This window comes from Cataglyphis hispanica, chromosome 11 (genome assembly GCF_021464435.1).
Source record: "Cataglyphis hispanica isolate Lineage 1 chromosome 11, ULB_Chis1_1.0, whole genome shotgun sequence".
Classification (NCBI taxonomy): domain Eukaryota; kingdom Metazoa; phylum Arthropoda; class Insecta; order Hymenoptera; family Formicidae; genus Cataglyphis; species Cataglyphis hispanica.
The window spans coordinates 6,027,332-6,045,708 of NC_065964.1; the positions used below are offsets into that span (position 1 = coordinate 6,027,332).

Below are 18,377 nucleotides of genomic sequence, written 5' to 3' on the forward strand. Positions count from 1 at the left end.
CCGCCTTCGTCAGGACGCGTATATATATCTCCACGCGCCGCGCGCATCTAAATTTTCTGCGCCGTTCGCGGTCATCGCATCGTTGCATAAGTAACTCCGAGTAACGCGATAGGGCAGGCTGCGCGTTATTAAATTACCGCGCGATGAGAGAACGTTGCGGATTTTTTCGCGTGACCGCGGACACTCGTGGCTTTTTTCGCGCGCGAACAACTCGTGCAGATTTATTTTCCTTCCTCCTCCTCCTCCTCCTCCCCCCCCCCCCGCCCCACTCCCCTTCTCTCGCAGGAGTCGCACAATCGTCGAAAAAGATGTTTCCAGTTTTTATCGCGACGTCTCTTCGCTCTTCGATTATTCCAGTAAAATTAAATCCAGTAAAATTAAAGCGGAAAAATGTAATAATCATGTAGAGAAATATGTTCGAATAGTAGCTAATCAAATTTGTTATCATTCTATAATATTGTTATATTAAAAACTAAATATTTTCCGCTGATAATGATATACTGCCAGGTTGACTTGGGAATTTTAGAATTTAGAAGAATTTCTTTCCGAATGAACTGTATTGTTCCAAAGATTTTAAACTGGGGAGTAGCGGGTTAATTAAATAACAGGCTCGGCGAGTAGTATCTGCGAATTGCTATTAAAGCCTCGATATATATATATATTGTACGCCGAAAGTTTACAGCGGCTCACTCTTCGATTGAGGCAAGGTTGAAGGAAAAAAAGACCTTTCCAGTTGGCTGATTTAAGACTACACGACAGACTTTGCGCTTACACAAGGCACGACGTATCCGATAACGTTTCAAGTTACCGGGCCGAAATATTACGAGGGGAATAAAGAAAAAAAAAACTTCATTTATATCAAATAGAACGTTCGCGTAGAAAGCACATAACCAGGAGAGCGACGGCGAGACACGCGATGTCGTGCGTCCTCGTGCTTGTATTATGTACGCGAGAAATGAAGTTATATTACTAATGTACTATCGATCAGTCTCGTGTCGGAAGACAAACCGCGCCGCATAATCTCGCGTCCCTTTTTTTCTTTTTTTTTCTCCTCTCCTCTCGCCGATTCTCCCCCTTCCCGCCCTCCCTCACTCTCTCTCTCTCTCTCTTTCTTTTTAAGCCATTTCGCGAATGTGCCGTGTTCGAAGCGCACGCGCGCGAGCGTGAGCTTGCGATATTCGCACGGCGAAAGAAAAGCGTTTCCGACATATTTCATGCGGCGAAGATAACGCTTACGGCCACCACGTTGAAACGTGTCAGAAGGAACTACGAAGATTTATCGCGCGCGCCATCGGTGCTCCGTAGTCCCGCGCGCGCGGATCGATAATTCCTTCCTCGTTTGCCTGCTCGGCTCGCTTGCGGGGGCCGCGAGCTTTTGCAAGCGGCCGGTTATAACGCGATAAAGTCGTTAGCGCGCGCATTATCGCGCGCAAGGGGCCAGAGCGTTTCCCAAGGCCGCCGAAGCTACGTGGAATAATACGTGAATAATTTATGGATCGCCAAAGCCCCCTCCCCCTCCTTCCCCCTCTCTGCGATTCCGTCGCGAGGCGAGAACGCGGATTTCTCGGTCCTCTCGCGAAATGGGATTATTTTTCTTTTTTTTTTTTCAACTCTTTCGCGGCTAGAATTTTGCAAGAATCGAATGACGAGTACGTCGTTTTTATGATATTTTAAGAAATGCCATAACGATTTTTTTACCGCGTTCCATTATATTCTACATCGAGTGTATATACGACTTTTAGATTTTGTCTGCTAAACTAATCAGTTAGAACTATCATTAATTAGCGGCAATACGTTGTTAGTGCCTTTGAGTTTTTTTCGAGATAACGAAATTGCGAAATAGTTCGCATCCGACCGTATATATTTTACCGAGAAAGGCGCACGACAGGGACAACCGAAATTGATGTCTAACGAGGTAGCTGAAAGTGACGCATAATTTACATGGTCGGCGGGGTCCGCAGCCGCCGCGGCTCGAGCGATAAAACTCAGGCACCTCTCCTCTCCGGCAGGCTCGGGCACTTGATTTCGTATGCGATCCGCGGGGGCCCGTCAAAATGCGCCGACTATGTCGCGAGGATCCCTCCCAATAAAACACGAAGAAGCCGGACGAGAGGGGGGGAGCGGGGTGCGGAGAGAGGAGAGAGCCGCGTGTATGAGCCAGCAGCCTCCTATGAGTAGCTTTTCGGCGTTGGAATTCCACGCGGGGCATTACAAAGGGGCCGCGTCTCTCCGCTGCCGTGGCGGCGCGGTTACCGGGCGACCGCGCTGCCATTTTGGTGAACCGCTTTATAACGCCGGAGGAATTTCGTGTCGCAACACGTTTTCGAAAACGACTGTCAAGCGCCGTCCGGACTGACAATCCCCTTTGTCCTCGCGCCTGCCAAATTATGCTCGTCGCGCGAGAAAATCTCGAAACGCGCGATTACGCGTGAGATAAAATGCAGATCGTAAAGTTAAACGCGTCGTTTCGCTTGATTGTCTAGTTTTTGTATTTATTTATTTATTTTTTTTTTTTTTTTAATATTCTTATCGATCTTATTACTCCGGGAATTTTTTCGGTCCTTCTCAATCTTCCGGATTGAACGGCGAGTCTCGGTGATATCGGCGTTCGTATCCGGCATAATTATACGAGGCCCACGGGATATCCGAATCGGTCCCCGGGCGGTGCGCGAGGGTGGGGCCCGTTCAGATTCGAATCGGCCGCGATCAAAACTCCGCGGACGGGTCGGACAAATTGTCAAATTTATGGATCGCTGATGGAGCGAGCGTGGATACCCGTTGGATCCACCATGTTATCGTCCAAATCTCCATAGCTTCCGAGAAGAGAAGAAGAACGAACGAAGAAAGAACGAGATAAAAGGAGTAGATGACAATGTGACGTATGCACAAGTATAAAATATTCACCTTTTTCTCTGCATTCTTGCAAAATAATTTTAATCAATGACTGAACGATATCTTTTCACTTTCCTTACGAAGAGGAAGATATATAACACATTTGACAATTTTTTTTCTATTGAGATTCAATGGCATTTATTATGTACAATGTTTTAAAAAAATGTTATAATAAATAGAATCATATAAATGATATTTATCGCGGTCCAAGGTACAGACTGGAATAAAAAATACGTACATCTCAGAAAGATATTTCAGCTTCTCAAAATCATCGCGAAAATCACAAGTTGAAGGAACACGAGCTCCCATACATCTCACGCATTGTCGAGGTACGAATGTCTGGCTATATCAACGAGTGTCATGTCTTTGCACTTTGTGAGGAAGCATGACAATCTACGACGTGGTTTTCGACGGAGAGACGTGCGCGAGACGCGACACGGCGAAATACGAGCGAAGGTCGGACCGATGGGTGCCGCTTCGGCGAAAAGTGGGCCCCGATGGGGCCTCAGAGAGCTAGATCTTTATTCGCGATTAGAGGGCAACGTACATATGCGTCTTACGTGACGAGAATATCTATGAAGAGCGAGCACACGCGGCGGAGAATGGCTTGCGTGCTCGAGTTACCAGGCCCGATGTTACACCCTTTGTTGCTGCCCCGGACTCACCCTCGACATTTGGCGATCGAGGAGAGTTCGGGAATAGATAGAAATTTTTGCGGGCTTATCGGCTATTTTTAATTGCTTGTTGCTCTCTTACGGACAATCTATTAACCCTTGCTAACCTATCGCTCGTCTGGATCCGCTTCTCTTTCCATAAAAAGAGAAATTTATAATTTATAGTCTCTATATACTTTCTTTCACGTATGAGAAAAATTATTTTTTAGCTATTTATGATTGTACTATTAAAATTTTTATTATATTATAATATTATAATCTTATACACATATATATAAATTTTGATCGCAGTAAAAATTTAACTCTATATTGAATCATTTTTTCGAGAATATGTTATAAGCGCGAATGGTTTTTTTTTTTTATTAAAATATTAAAATCGTAAAACTTTGTAAGTTATATTTTTATTTTTGGTCTGCTGTTTTGATATGTTTTGGTATGTTTTGGTATGTTTTGTTATGTTTTTTGTCTTATTGCGGCGTATAACGTGTTGGGAAAGGGAAGGAGATGTTTACACGCGGTTGTCTTGTTATCATTCGCACGTCGAGAGTGGAAGAGAGAACAACTAGAATCCCTTCGTCTGTCATCGCATATAAAACAAGTAAGAATAAAATTATAAGATAATTTTCGTTGTGAATTCTATCGGTCCGAGTGTTAACGAGATACGATAATGCAACATGCTCAATATAACGTATGTAGATACTTGGTTTACATCTCGGTTCGACGTTTGCTACGCGTGACTTGGCGCAATTGGGTGTGTGTGTGTGTGTGTGTCTCTTGATAGACATTGAGATTCGTTGCGCGAAAAAAAAGATCACCGCACGACTTCCATTCGTGCGGAACCGAATCCGCGACGTTCGCTTCCCATTCGTTTCATCGATCGCATCGATGCTCCTCCTTCTTTTCGTTATCGTCGATAAGAGGGGGACGGTCACGTAGGAACAATAGTAATTACAAGGTGGGCCATTAGGGCAATGCATTTCTCCGCAGGTGTCTTTAGTCGAGTCCCCTCCCGTGACGCGAGATTAGTAATGGCTATGAATGCCGATCAGGGACGTTCTTCAAACTTTAGTCAATTTTGGATAAATTGACATACATCGGAGTCGAAAATGTTTTATTTTGCCACACAATTATAAACATGGATACAAAATCGCTTTAGATTTCCGATTTGAATTTTCATTCGAATAGTCAAAATTTTACGTTTGCCCGGGAAAGTAATTATATGGAGATCAAGTCGAAATCAAGATCGAGGCTGATAAAATTTACAATTGGAGAGTGTTTGTTTTGTTCGCTCTAGATGTGATTTATTTAAATGATAAACTTCTTTTCTACGTATCCTTCGGGCAGCGCAAATAGCCCGTTGCAGGGTTAATAAGTAGAATCGATGCGAAACGTTTCCTCATCAGATCCGTTGGCGGGATTATTTGCGCGCGTTGCTATCGGGGCTCTGCTCATCGGAGCCTCACGAGCTCGCTGAATCTATCGACGGATCTTTTCCTCCCGCGGCCGCTTCTATACACATTGCTACGCACTCGCGAGACGCATCTCGCGCAACAGTATCCAGAGGGTGATTCAGCGAATAGCCGACGAGTTTCGGAGAGACGAGGCAGCGCCGTAGTCGGCGGCTTGTGAGTCTTGCGGGGCCTTAAGGGCCGTTTCTCGCGCATTGTTTCAGACCCCCGCAGGGCCGTAGCCGCGCGAGTCATCCGGGAGAATTAGTTCGTCCACGGGGGGTTCCTTGTTACGAAGGAGGCGCCCCTCCCCCCTCCACCACCCCCTTTCCCCATCCAGCGGCTCTGCCGCTCTCCCCCGCGCAGCAACAACCGGCAGAGGAATCTCGATGCGTGCGACACGTGAGAAACTCATATGTGAGCCCCGAGTCTGAACGATCGGATCGTGAATGCTCTTTGATACGCTATTATACAGTCGCTCGCTCGCACAATCGATTCGGTTCTTCTTCCCTCCGTTATAGTGTACTTTGCTTTGTTTCGCCTTCTTTTTCTTAAATTTTTTAGTAGCATATATTATTCCCGATCGAATTATATACATCGAGTTGCCTGATGATAATTCTTGTCATATTATACGGTACCGTTTAATTCGCGATTCGTCTCAAGAAAATGCTCACATAACAGAATTTTATTTCCGCAAATATTTTAAGCAAGTTTTACGAACTTTTGTTTGAATATTTCACATTGTACCATATCTCAAAGTGAATAAAAATTGTTTGAATTTATAAGAATCTTTATCACGCTTTACGCGTTAAATCGATTGTCGTTCTTTTCTGATATTTGATTCGTATCGTGCGTTCGATAATGAAAAATCGTGAGACCGTTCATGCGAAAAGACACGCGACTATTTTTTTTTTTTTTTTTTCACGAAGTCAAGGTATGCACCGTCTCGTTTTGCTTCTCAAAAATTGAGGAGGTATGATCTCCCGCGTAGCAGTTTGGACGACGGTGACGCTTTTATTTCGTGGGACACTTTGGGAAGACGTGTTCTTTTGTGAGAACGATAGGCGCGAGATTTCTCAGCGTCATCTAAATTTATCTAACAATAAGAGAGAAAGATATTTCTCTCGCGGGTATCAGCTCTTTAATTTATATGCCAATAAATCTTTCAATTGCTGTATAGGCGGATCCTTTCTCCTCGTTACAAAACATTATTTTTAAAATTTACATTTGATATCTAATTGCATTTCGTATTTAATGTTTAATATATTTGATATTATTTCTATTCTATTGTTCTAATAAATATCATTAAATAGGTAAATTTTTCAGATTTAATTGTTTTCAATATTGAATATACAGGAAAAATATAAAAAATTATAAATATTTACTAATCGTAAGCTCGTCGTAAAGAACATCGGAAAAAAAAAAAGTATAACCGAGAAACGCGCGAGCGAGATAAAGTGCTCTCTCTCTCTCTCTCTATCAGTGGGAGAAAGTTTATATCTCATATATTGCGTGGACCTGGAGACGAGAGATTTCGAGGAACCTCGCGCACGCGGCGCAACCTCGCCTTGTCCGAGTTGTAATTTGACCATTTAGGCGCCGTCCCCCGCGGGGTAAGATGAGCTTCGACATATCCCAAAGTCATTCTTGTAAGAATGCCCGAGGACAAACGAATCGAGTATCATTGTTATGTAATTCGGGACATCGATGAGCTATCTCGCCGTTTCTCTCGTTTTACCCGCGTGGAGCTTCGTGACTTGAATATACATGCAAATATCAAGTGTGTCTACTACCGAGAGCGCGATTTGACGCTACCTACGCGCAAAGAGAGATATTGTTAATGCGGTGCATTGATAATAAGTCGAGGCTCGTCGTTTAATTTTATGCGAAAGCTCCCCTCTCACGTCGCGTCTATACATCATTTTTTCGTCACGCGTCTTGTGAATAATTTATTCTCTTGTCATGTGGAGCATCTTGTATTTTAAGTGAACTTTTCAATCTTGACTTGGCCCAACGTTTCCTTAATGAGAACAGCGTGGAGAGCAAGAAAGAGAGATGGCGCGTATGGGTATGCAACGTGTGTCGTAATTACGATTTGAAAACCGCATTTGGAAGGCCGTGCGAGGCGTGAACGACACGGATGAGGCGTTGATTTGGCGACACTCCCATTGCTCGAGAAAAGTCAGAGCGCACGCATGCATAATGCATCGACGGTGTCGGTGTTTATGCATTGTTTCGTAGCGAGATCACGCAACTCGCGTCTAAACCGATCGTCGAAAATTGGAAGGACGTACCGTAAAAGGTGAGACGCGAATTCTTTTTTATCCCTCGCTCTCGTAGACTCGTGCGCGTTTCCAGATAAAGGTTCGATCAATTTCAAAATTATTTAATGCAACGCGTACAATGTTTCGTTCTGCCCGAACGTTAACGTAACCGATTCCGAAAGAAATGCGATTGGAGTCGTCGCGTCATCGTTTAACCGCGTTCCCGAGAATCGGCATTCGGTGTGTAGTCGACGATGAGATTGCGCTTAAAAAGAAAAAAAAAAAAATAAAATCACAACCAAAGAGATGATAGATTTCTCGTCTCTTCTCGCGTCAACGTTTTGTGACTCTACGCGCAGTCGTCTCACGGCTACGAGTGAAATTTTTATCCTTCACCTCGGCAAGCTCGTCGGGATGATCGATCATTTCCCCAGATCCTGATCCTCTCACGGCATTTCTTTTCTTCGAACCAAGACGCGTCTCTCAGGATGTCTCTTGGAAGTTTTTCGAGAAGACGCCGCGGATATATAGAATGTGTGTACAGAAGGGCGATTATATAAGTACGCGCGATTCGAGGAGCTCTCTCGCTTTCGAAATCGCTACGAGACGAGGCCGTGACAGCGATTTAACATTTCGAGCCCGTCGCTCCTCTCCTTCTTTTCACGAGTATCCCCATCCACGTATAACACCTTCCTCCGTCCGACCGATCCATCACTGTACTCGGCGGCAGCGACAACACGGTAGGTAAGATGCTCGACGGAATCGAAATATGTCATTTCGGCTACTGGTACCGTCATTATACAGCGTCGAATTTTTATCAAAGAAAAATCCATCGGACAAGAGGGGAAAGCCGTGATTCATAATGCATGGCTGATTAATTATGCCATCTCGATAGATAATGCGTGTGTTGTTACGATATGAAATGCGTATGGATTTCGGATGCGTTATCGAGAGACGAGATGTCAATGTCGTATGCGTATGTACATATCGATTTTCGTTCGAACGGCGAGAGAATTGAAAATATAGAGAATAGAATCTATATATCTTTTTCTTGTCATATCACAAGAGATAATTGTCAGGGTAATTTTAAATATGATCAAGCGATCGCGTCTCTCGCTGAAAGGTGAAAGATGCTCGTCTTTCGGCACGCTCTCTTGTCGATCGGATTGGAAGCAGAGACGCGATGAAAAGGCAAACGATTTTGGGAACGAGCCGCGGCAGGTATTTGTGGAATGCGCGCGCCTCTCTTTAGTTTGACTCGTTGCTGGCGCTTTATCGATAGAATGTAAGCAATCGGAGCAATCAATCGGTGTGGTAGCGATGTGGTGGACGCTGTGCTCACCCACCAGAACATCCCTACCGGCTACCGGCTCCTTCCTACGTGTCCTACGATATGCCATCTTCTCTCTTCGGGGTCTCTTTCTCTCTCGTCGAAGCAACGGACTCGATCTGATATCTCGAACCGCCTCCATCGACTATCACTCTCCCCCGTCCCCTCTTCCCGCCTCCCCGACCCCCATTTCTCCCCACCGTTCGTATGTTCCGTTCGAGTTATTCCGGGGTCAAACTCCAGCCAGAGTCACGCGGTGATCTCCGAGGCATCGAGACCGAAATTGTTCGTGGCAGAAACGAATGAGCACGCTCGAATTTTTGAGAAACGGTTATATCACAATTAAATCTTGAGATCACATATTTTTTTATAATTTTCTTGAAAAAAACTTGACAAATAAAAAATTTATTAGTTAAAATGTTCGATGTTGGATTTACAAGAAACTATTCGATTCGAGTTATTTAAATATTCGAAAAAATCGTTGTTTTTATTTTTCTAGCCAAACTAGAGAATAGGTGAAATTAAATAATAGTAAAAATACATTAAAGATAGATACTAGCTATACTAAATAATTTTAAATAATTAAGACCCTCGCTATTAATGACCTCGAATTATTAAACGCGTGCGAATAACTGGGACGATCTCGGACATATAGCAATTTTCTTAAGAATCACGTGCTTTAGGTTCTTGCTTCTTTTTACTGCGTCAGAAGCGGAAACGCTTCGGGATATTTTAGGCATCTCCGATCGATGCTGAGGGCAAAAGGATGACGGGAGGGAGGGAAAAGGGCGCGCCAAAAAGTGGAATTTTCTCGAGATGTATCGAAGCTTCTCGGGGAGTTTGGGGTTCTGGTCCCTCCGAGCCATCCATCGTTCGGGTGTCCGCTCGGCTCGTTAGCGATTCCGCATGAGTTGTCCCCCGTTGGCCGATCTCTTGTCTTTTTTAGTGGCAGTGGTCCTCGGCAGCGAGACCGGCTGGCCCTCTCGCCCTCTCCTGAACTCCTCTCGAGGCTCGATCACGACGTGACGCGGGACCACCCCATGAACCCGACAGATATCCCCGTCTTTCATGCGACCCATCACGTTCCCCGCGCTTCCCTGTGTGGATTATTAGCCGCGTCCTCTCCCGCAGGCGCTAACCGCACATAATTTTTCGTTCGAATGTGGGAAAAGATACTCGGCGCGACGTAAAATATACTCGTCCGTCGTAAATCAGCGACGTACCGGGAATTGGACGATGCTTTTGTCATACACGCGGGAAGTAAAGTAAATAAAAAGATCTCGAGATGCGCTTCTTAGCATGTTCATAAATTATCGCGACGCGCATATGGGATTGACCAGTGCTTATTTCATTGATTGATGTCTAGTTTCTGAGAAATCTGTGTTATTCGAAGATTCTCTCGGATGTTGAAATTGAATGTTGTAGCAGTCTCTTTGTGGAAGATAGTTTTACGCAGCAAAATTCACTCGTTTGCGAAATTTATGAAATTATCAACACAGCATCTTTGGCAGGGATTTTCTTGCGTCTAGTATTTTCTTTTCATAAAAATTTTTAATCTCTATTTTCCAATCTTTTTCGCGTACCCATGCGGTGCAGATCGCAGATTCTGAACTCTCGTACGATTCGTAGCGATTCAGTCAACCGTCATCGGTTATCGCGATAATATTCCTAGAGATTTTTCCTTTTTTCTTCTATTTCGACTACGCTACTAGAAAATAGTTTGATTTTCCAAATTTCCTCGCGGGTCTGCAGCTCGTTGGAAATAACAGCAAAATAAATTTGATTTCGTCCTGACGCGGTGCGGTAGTACGTTACACGTGTCGGAGATGCGTTCGATACCATCTTCGCCTGATATCGATTTCACAAAAGGTCCTCGTTTCCTCGTATTCTCGGAGTATATCTCGTCCTCTCTCACTTCTATAGACGAACCACCGAATTACCGACTACTTCATCAATAACGAATTCTTGTCGAAAATCGAAACGCACACACTGTAAGATTTTTACTGGACTTATATTTGATTTATCGAAAAACAAATGATTGTGCATAAATGTTAAATATTATATTATATTATTCATCATGTTAATCAAAAGTTCAAAAAGTATGCAGGAAAGTAGTCTTAATGACTAGCAAGGGAATGTCGTTTCATAATTAATTACAGAGAGAGTTGATTCCGCTATATCTGATAAATCTGATATATCTGATAAAAATAATATATTTAAAGCATAAGGTTTTGCATTATCCTTGAATGGATTCACAGCCCACTCGATTGAGCTAGCACGTCGCGGTAGGTTGCGATAATAAGGGTCGCCCCGAACGATAGTAGGACCAGTGCGACGGCGGTTTCTTCTCGGGTAGTTCGCGGCCTCGAAAGAAACGAGCAGCCCTTGCCGGAACGCATGTCCCGCGGTTGTTCGACCATTTGCTCGCATCCCGTGTGGTCCGTCGATGTTCCCATTGTTTCTGGGCCCGGTGGACCGTATTCAAATTCGGTCGTTTCGATTGGGCGCCTCCTCCAAACCGATCGGGGGATGGGAGAGGGTCGAGGGGACGGGGCAATTCCTCCGTATTATGAGGAAGGGGTCCTCCTCCAGGTGAGTGTTGTCTCAGGTGGAGGAGACGAAGGAACGGTAGTGTGTAAACGCTGTAACACTGCCAGCGTATCGAGAAGGTATTCCGGCGAAAAGATAAAGAGAGGAGAGAGACAAAGAGAGAGAGAGAGAGAGCGAAGAAAGGGAGACGACGACTGGAATAAAATATTCGCAGCCGGAGCGGAGCCTTAATTGCGATCAGACGCGATCTCGGATTCCAACGGCCGGTGGGCCCACGAACCGAAGCTAAGTCCCCCCCTGATTCACTCTCTTCTCGTCCTCTCTTCCCGAAGGCACCCTTACCCACCGTTTCGGTTTCTCCTCCTTCTCCACCTTCGGTCTCGTCGTCGCTTCCCGAGCCACCATGCACCGTGTTCCAACTCCTGTTTATCCTGTTACAATGAGATGTATCGACCTGTTCCTACCGTCTACGAGCCGCGTCCAGGGGGATTATTTAATTAGCTAGTCGTAGTTTCGAGAGTTTAGCGTGGAATTCGCGTCGATGATGTTCGTTCGTTGTTTTTACCAACGATGTCAGTCGAACAAAACAACTCACCCGGCTTTCCGTATGACTGTGCATAATTACATAACGTTCGCTAATGTCAACATATATCATGAAAATCGTCGTGTATAAGCGACAAGAGCAACTTGCCCGTGACATTTCCCGATCGCTCTCTCGGTATCGGGCAATGCGAATCTTACATATTTGTACACGATATAATTTGCCATAATGCGTCGAGTCGCTTTATTTGTTACTGTCAAGTATCGCATCGGACGAGTCTAGCGGATTAAAGTAGTTGCAATGCGTTATTCAAGCATTAGTAATGCGAGTAATTGGATGCTCCAGTATTTCGATTATAAAATATCATCTTGACGATTTAAGATAAGATGTTACACACCTCGAATCATGTTTTATTTTCTTGAATTTTGTCGTACTCTCCTTTTCGTTTAATTCATTGCTTGCTCGATATTTTATTCTAGAGTTATTTTTGCTTTCATTTGATAAACCTGAAAATGCTCTTTGGAATGAATTAATTTTGAATTACAGCGACTTTTCGTTTTGATTATTTATATTACCAGCGATTTGAAGAAGCAAGAATAAGACTTGGAATAAGTTTTCACATACACAGTGTCTTCAGGAAATTAGGCATTTTTCTTGGCGTCGCGAGATTGTCGAGGCGCTCCCGACATTTCCTCCAGCTCTCTCTCTCTCTCTCTCTTTCTCTCTCTCTGTTTCTCTTTCTCTTTCTTTTTCTGTCGTAACTTGCCGCGATACGTTGCGTCGCGCATTAATCAAGCAGCACCGGCGGTGCACAAATTGGTCTCTCTTGCGAGAGAGTCTGTGCACTTGGCGAGGTTAACCCGCACGAAATCTCTTCCGCATTACTGACGTACGCGCGTATCCGCCGCCGCCTCCCCGGAGGGAGTCCGCGGATCCTGGGAATCTGGCATTTTTTTTTCTTTTTTTTTCTCCTCTCCGCGTGTCCGCCCTCTCTGCTTTCTCGAGTCGCGGCGGATGTGAACGCGACGATAAGGCCCAAGCGTACGTGCGTGACTCTCTCGTAAGTCCCCCCCCCCCCCCGCCCTCGTCCGTCCTCGCGGACCTCGCCGTCTTCCTTCCCTCGCGTAAACCGTACGGCTACACGTACGTATATACAGGAGACCGCGCGCATTGTTCCGCGCGATCTCCCGCGTACTTACACACGACGTATATTACATTGTTTCGCCGTCGGGAACTCGCGGCGAGAGAGAGAGAGACCCGGCAGCGTTTACCATGGGCGTAGGTCGGGTTCCCGCTTATCTCGCGATCACCGTCACATTTAAAAAAAACGCAGCTCCTCAAAAAATAATATCCTAAGAGAGGAAATCTGGAATGTATCCAAAACTAAAATCGAATTTACGATTTAATATTGCTTTATAAAAAGATTGCAAGCGAGGAGATGTTGGAGAGATTCAGATTTTTTACAAGAAAAAATCTACACAGAATTTATTTTTTACTTTTTCTCCAAGAATTATTTCTTAAATTTTGCGACATTAACGAGGACAAAAAGAACTCACGTGAGTTTAATACACGAGGCATTCGATTATCGAGATACGCATAGACAATGCGAGTCGTGATGCTAGCGCATGCTTGATAGCGAGGTCGTCGATAAGGTAATTTATTTTGTTAGATCCAGACTACCGTTACTTAATAGCCGTTGAGAGTTCTCTAACGTGCGTCTAGATGCGAGGCGGCGAGATGTCTAAACTATTCAGCATTCCTGGATTTCTATCTTCGACCTGTTTGCTCCCGAGGTTAAGTTTGCCCGCTTAAATAAATCGTCCGGTATGATTCTCTCGGGCAAGTATCTTTTACGATACGGACTAGAAAAAGTTGCTCTGCTCGAGCGGGAATAAGATATAATGTTTCCTTATGTTTTTGATGACTAGATTATTAAGAATAAATATCTCTACCTCCACCAATTTATATGTTGGATTAATTGTTCGTTTGCCCAAACACATTTAGTTTAATTACTCAAAATAATTTTCCAATCTAAATTATGATTCCGGGGATCATATGGGAATCTCGGCGATGAGCCGAACGAATTTTCGAGGCATTCAACCTGAAAATTTATGAGTATGCTGATTTTATTCTCGCCAGCTCGTGTTGATAGTTTTTCGGGGAGAATCGAGAAATTCAATTTACATATTTACTTTGCATTTCATTAACGTACGCGACTCCGATTCTATCGTGATATTACACGCGTAACGAAAATTCCGATGACGTAATTCGTGCGATATTTAGCGTGCGAAGAGGAGCACCGGGCGAACCGTTAACCACAACAGCGGAGGATGTTTTATGCTGCGACCTCGCCTCGCGAGGGCAAGTACGATCCTTAGACGCATAACAACGCGGACGCGCAACAATGTGAAAGGAACATTAAGACGGAACAAGCTGCTCGAATTTTTTTTTCCGAGGTTGTGTAAAAAAATGTAATTAAATAAAACGCTCTTGTAAGCACAAGAGAAAAAGAAGCAGAAGACGGAGAGAAAAGCGAATCGAGATCACCATTATTTTTTATCCGAGAATATTATTCAATATAGCGCAAGGAAGTAATGCGATTCGAAAATTAGAACGACGTGCAGCTTCGAGAAGAAACAGCACTCTGAGAAATCCATTTGGGATGATTATTCTTGGTCACTTTGGACCGCGACGCTCCCACTGCTTCGTAAATTTTGTCTGCGTTACTTTTTTGCCCTTCTTCTCGCTTCTTGACGATTTTTTTCTCTCGGAGCGAGAGTCTCCGCTCTATACAACAGGACGAATGGTTACAACCGATGAGCGCGATGATTCATCTGCTTTGAGTCAGCCACGTCGTACGTTGACCCATTTGTCTCGATGAAGAATCCGCTCACGAGGAAGAAGCGCCGATCGGGGTTGACAATCAGTCTTCCCGCTGTCCTCGATACTCGATCTTAATGTTCCTTCGCCTTCGTAATTTTACCGATGTGAAACTCCGGCCCGAGGCGACCGTCATATAATCACTCCCACTCAAACTAACGATAAGTTAATTCGGCCAAAGTATCTCAAAGAATCTATTATCTCTATTAGTAAGTATTACGCAAAATTTTATATATTGAAAGAATTTAAAATTAAAATAATGTTAGAAGAGGGACGGAGAGAGAATATTTGTCAATTTGTTAACGCGCAATTGACTTTGACGTGGTGTGAATGAGAAATGCATTCTGAAAGATGCATTCGGAGGCTTCCATTACGATTCTCGACCTGCATTTCTCTCTTAGATTTCAAAGGAGAGATTTCCGATGCGAACGCGATATTGTGGAATATCCTATTTCACGTTTCAGAGATGCTGAGACTCTGAATAATTTAGGTTCGTCCAGCCATAGTTGTAGTTATTATCCTCTGACATTATTTCACAGCGAGATTTTTTGCGCAGCAGCTTCCTTTAGAAACTATCGCGTATATTCTCTCCGCAAGACACTCGACAAAATACATACAGGGTGGCCCCAATGTTCCGGCCAAACTTTGAGATTTTTATTTTATGGGAAATTTAATTCTGAACAAAAATATTTTCTATAAACATTCCGATTTTGTGTGCGAGGATAAATCTCACAAAGTTGACCGCAACAGATGAAGATATCGCGCACATTTTGTTGCGGAGAGATTAACGGAACGATTATCTTGAAAATCGCGTCTTGTTCTTTTTTTTTTCCTCTCCGTTAATTTTTTTCTTTTTAAATCCCGTTCCACGGCTGCTGCAAACGCGGACACGTTTCGGCACGAGAGATATGCGTGACGAGTGGAAGCGCCGAGGCGTCAGAGCCATCACGAAGAGGGGGACCACGGTTGCGATAAGGATCTCTCTCGTTCTCGCAATGTGACCAGAATTACATATTATTTTCTCTGTGAAATAATGCGTGCGAGGCGAGGAGGTTCTGGGAGAGTGTCATCCACGGCTCGCTATACATTTCAATAAGGCTTGGGCAATTACGGCGCGGATTTTCGTAACGAGCGCTTCAGGTCTTAGCCGGTGGTCGCCGCCAGTGATCATAATTTTTAATAACATTGATCTCAAAATTATTTAAAAAGTATCATTCTTTTCTGTTAAAAATATCTTACTTTCAATCTCAATTTTCAATTTAACTTTGATACTTTAAACAGAGTTTCAAATCTCTCTTGAACCTTTACTTTATTATTTCGTCGAAAACTTTTTTAAATCTATATGTTTCCTGGCTATTTAGGATGTAAAATGCGAGTTTTTTTTTATATAAATTATATCTATCATAATCCTCTAGAATCCATAAACATGAAAAAATTGAGATGGAAAAACCAAATTTTGAGTCGGGATGTTTTTTTAAATCAATGTGATTAATATTTATTTTAGACTTGGGGGATAAGAATTATTTATATTTCTTGCGTATAAAATATCATATCTCATTCATATCGTTTTCATCATTCAGGTCATAAAAATTTCACAATTTTATTCGCCTTCCTCTCTTGACGAGAAGTTTAAATGGCATATATTTAATTCTGAAATTTCTATCTTTAAATAAGCGGACTTGTCGACTGCTATCGCGATTTACACAGATCATAGTTAAAGATCGATATGTACGGACGCGTTCGAGTTCTACGAAGCCCTAATTAACCCTAAGTAATTAACGTGTCGCTTCCGCGTTTGTCGGATCAAAAAGAAAGTTGTCCGCGTATGAATTTCAATTCGTGATAGATCACGGTCGATGCTGATGACGCACGAAACCTGTCCGATGCGGGGCGAGTTTTTCCTTGATTTTCATCAGAGAGATAGCGCACCTTCGTGGCGGCCATTTGTTCACGACTCGTCGGATCGAAATCAGTGATTATCTACGTGCATCACGATACTGCACGTTCGTAATAATAGAGTCGCGTGCACGATGGAAAATAAAAAGCTCTACCTATATCGAGTTGAAACTCTGCTCCTATTTTCAACCTCAATTTTCTTATGAATATTCTAGAGAATTTCAATCGGTTTAATTTATATAGAAATTAAATTTTCCTATTTTATATCTGAAATATATACTAATCGAATAGTTTATTACTTAGTGTCGTAAAACAGCAGGAGATATTTTACATACATTTGTTTACATACATTTGTTTATGTTTCTGTTTTCTACATAAGAGACATAAAATGATAAACAAATGCCGTCTCGAACTTTGCCGTGAATTTTAGTTTGTCCTGATCAATCGTCTAGATAACAGTTTCCTAATATACGAAGCGTAAAGCACGCGGGTGTCCTCGGTTAGTCCGATCGACAATAGTTCGTATCGAAATAGCGGATCATTTTATGTAGCAGGGCAGAAAGGGTGAGCTTCATGCGTTGTGTGGTTATAACGCGACTTTATGTGTGCATGTGTGTACGTGTGTATTACTGATCCTATAAAATAAAATAAAGTACATACGACGGACGTGTATAACGGGAGGCGACGGACGAGAGGGGGACGGTCAGTACCGTGCCGCTGAATAAAAAAATAGCCCCATTAATTCGTCGGCTTATGTCTCGTAGTCGCACGTTCTCACAGCGAGGGTGTCACGCGACGCGTGTCACCTTTGTATGCGCGCGCGTGTTACTCTTTTTACGTTCCTGACAAAAATTCGAGAATCATGCTACGTGGACGTCGCGATCATCGAACGAGCATTCATGGAAAGCCGACCACGGTTGGATAAGCATTTAAGAATATTTGCAAAGCGTTAGTTTAGTTTTATTTAGTCCTTCTTTCCAGGATTAAAAACTTGATAAAATACATTTCTTCTAAATACTACAACGACGAATAACAATAGATATATCGAAGCAATTTTGGAATCTTATTGAAAATGTTGCTTTATTTCGTAATCGAATTATAAAGAAGTTATTATGAAATGTTTAATTATGCTGTATTAAATATTCCTCGTAAGCTCTCTTTCTAAATTTAACAAGAAAATGTTTATATTCATAAGTTCTTTTACAATGAAATTGCATTTGATTCGAAAACGTGAGAATCCGTCGATAGAAAACGCAAATGTTAAAAATAAATATACCCGCCACGTGGTTCTTCGGCGTTTTTTACCAAAAATAAAATCTCTCAAAGTGTTTTATCCTTAACGAAGGAAGAAAATAAGAGATGCCACCCACGATCTAATCGGAACCGCCAGCCAATTTTATCGTAGATAGATGCAAGAGTTATCAGGCGATACCGTGAAAAATTGTCGTCGCGCGATGACATAATATGCAGCTCGGCGCATACCGATGGGCGCGTTTCCGAAAAGCTAGAGAATCCTCATACGTATAATCGTATTCCTTCGTCATTTTACAACGACATCTTTTACGTGATTTGTTTCGATTATGGATTATGGTGAAACGACACGGCCGTTTGATGTTCCGAGGAACAATCGTGAGGCTTCACATAAATCGTCAAACTTTTTCAAGCGCCATAATACGACGCGTAGAAGATGATTTCCTCGGAATTATGCTCATGCAAATTGTTAATTGTTCGAAACCCGCGTTTCTGTGTCGGATCGTGTCGCGATACGATCCTTAAACATGCGGAATTTTCGTCGCCGATGTTATCGGTTCTGCAAAAAGAATCGATAAGCCGTGTCAGCTGTGTCGAGTGGGCGATTAGCGAAACAAGATAATTCTAGAACTTGAATCGCATATGGCATTC

The 18,377-nt window shown here is 43.2% G+C and overlaps 1 protein-coding gene across 1 annotated transcript in view; it reads left to right on the top strand.

Moving 5' to 3' along the window:
- The first annotated feature begins 4,110 nt into the window (after positions 1-4,110).
- The window catches only part of LOC126853183 (uncharacterized), a 91,662-nt gene continuing 77,395 nt past the window's right edge, over positions 4,111-18,377 (top strand). Inside the window, exon 1 of the mRNA XM_050598731.1 lies at positions 4,111-4,164. The gene's annotated coding sequence lies outside the window, so the exon portion shown is untranslated. The remainder of the gene's footprint in view (positions 4,165-18,377) is intronic.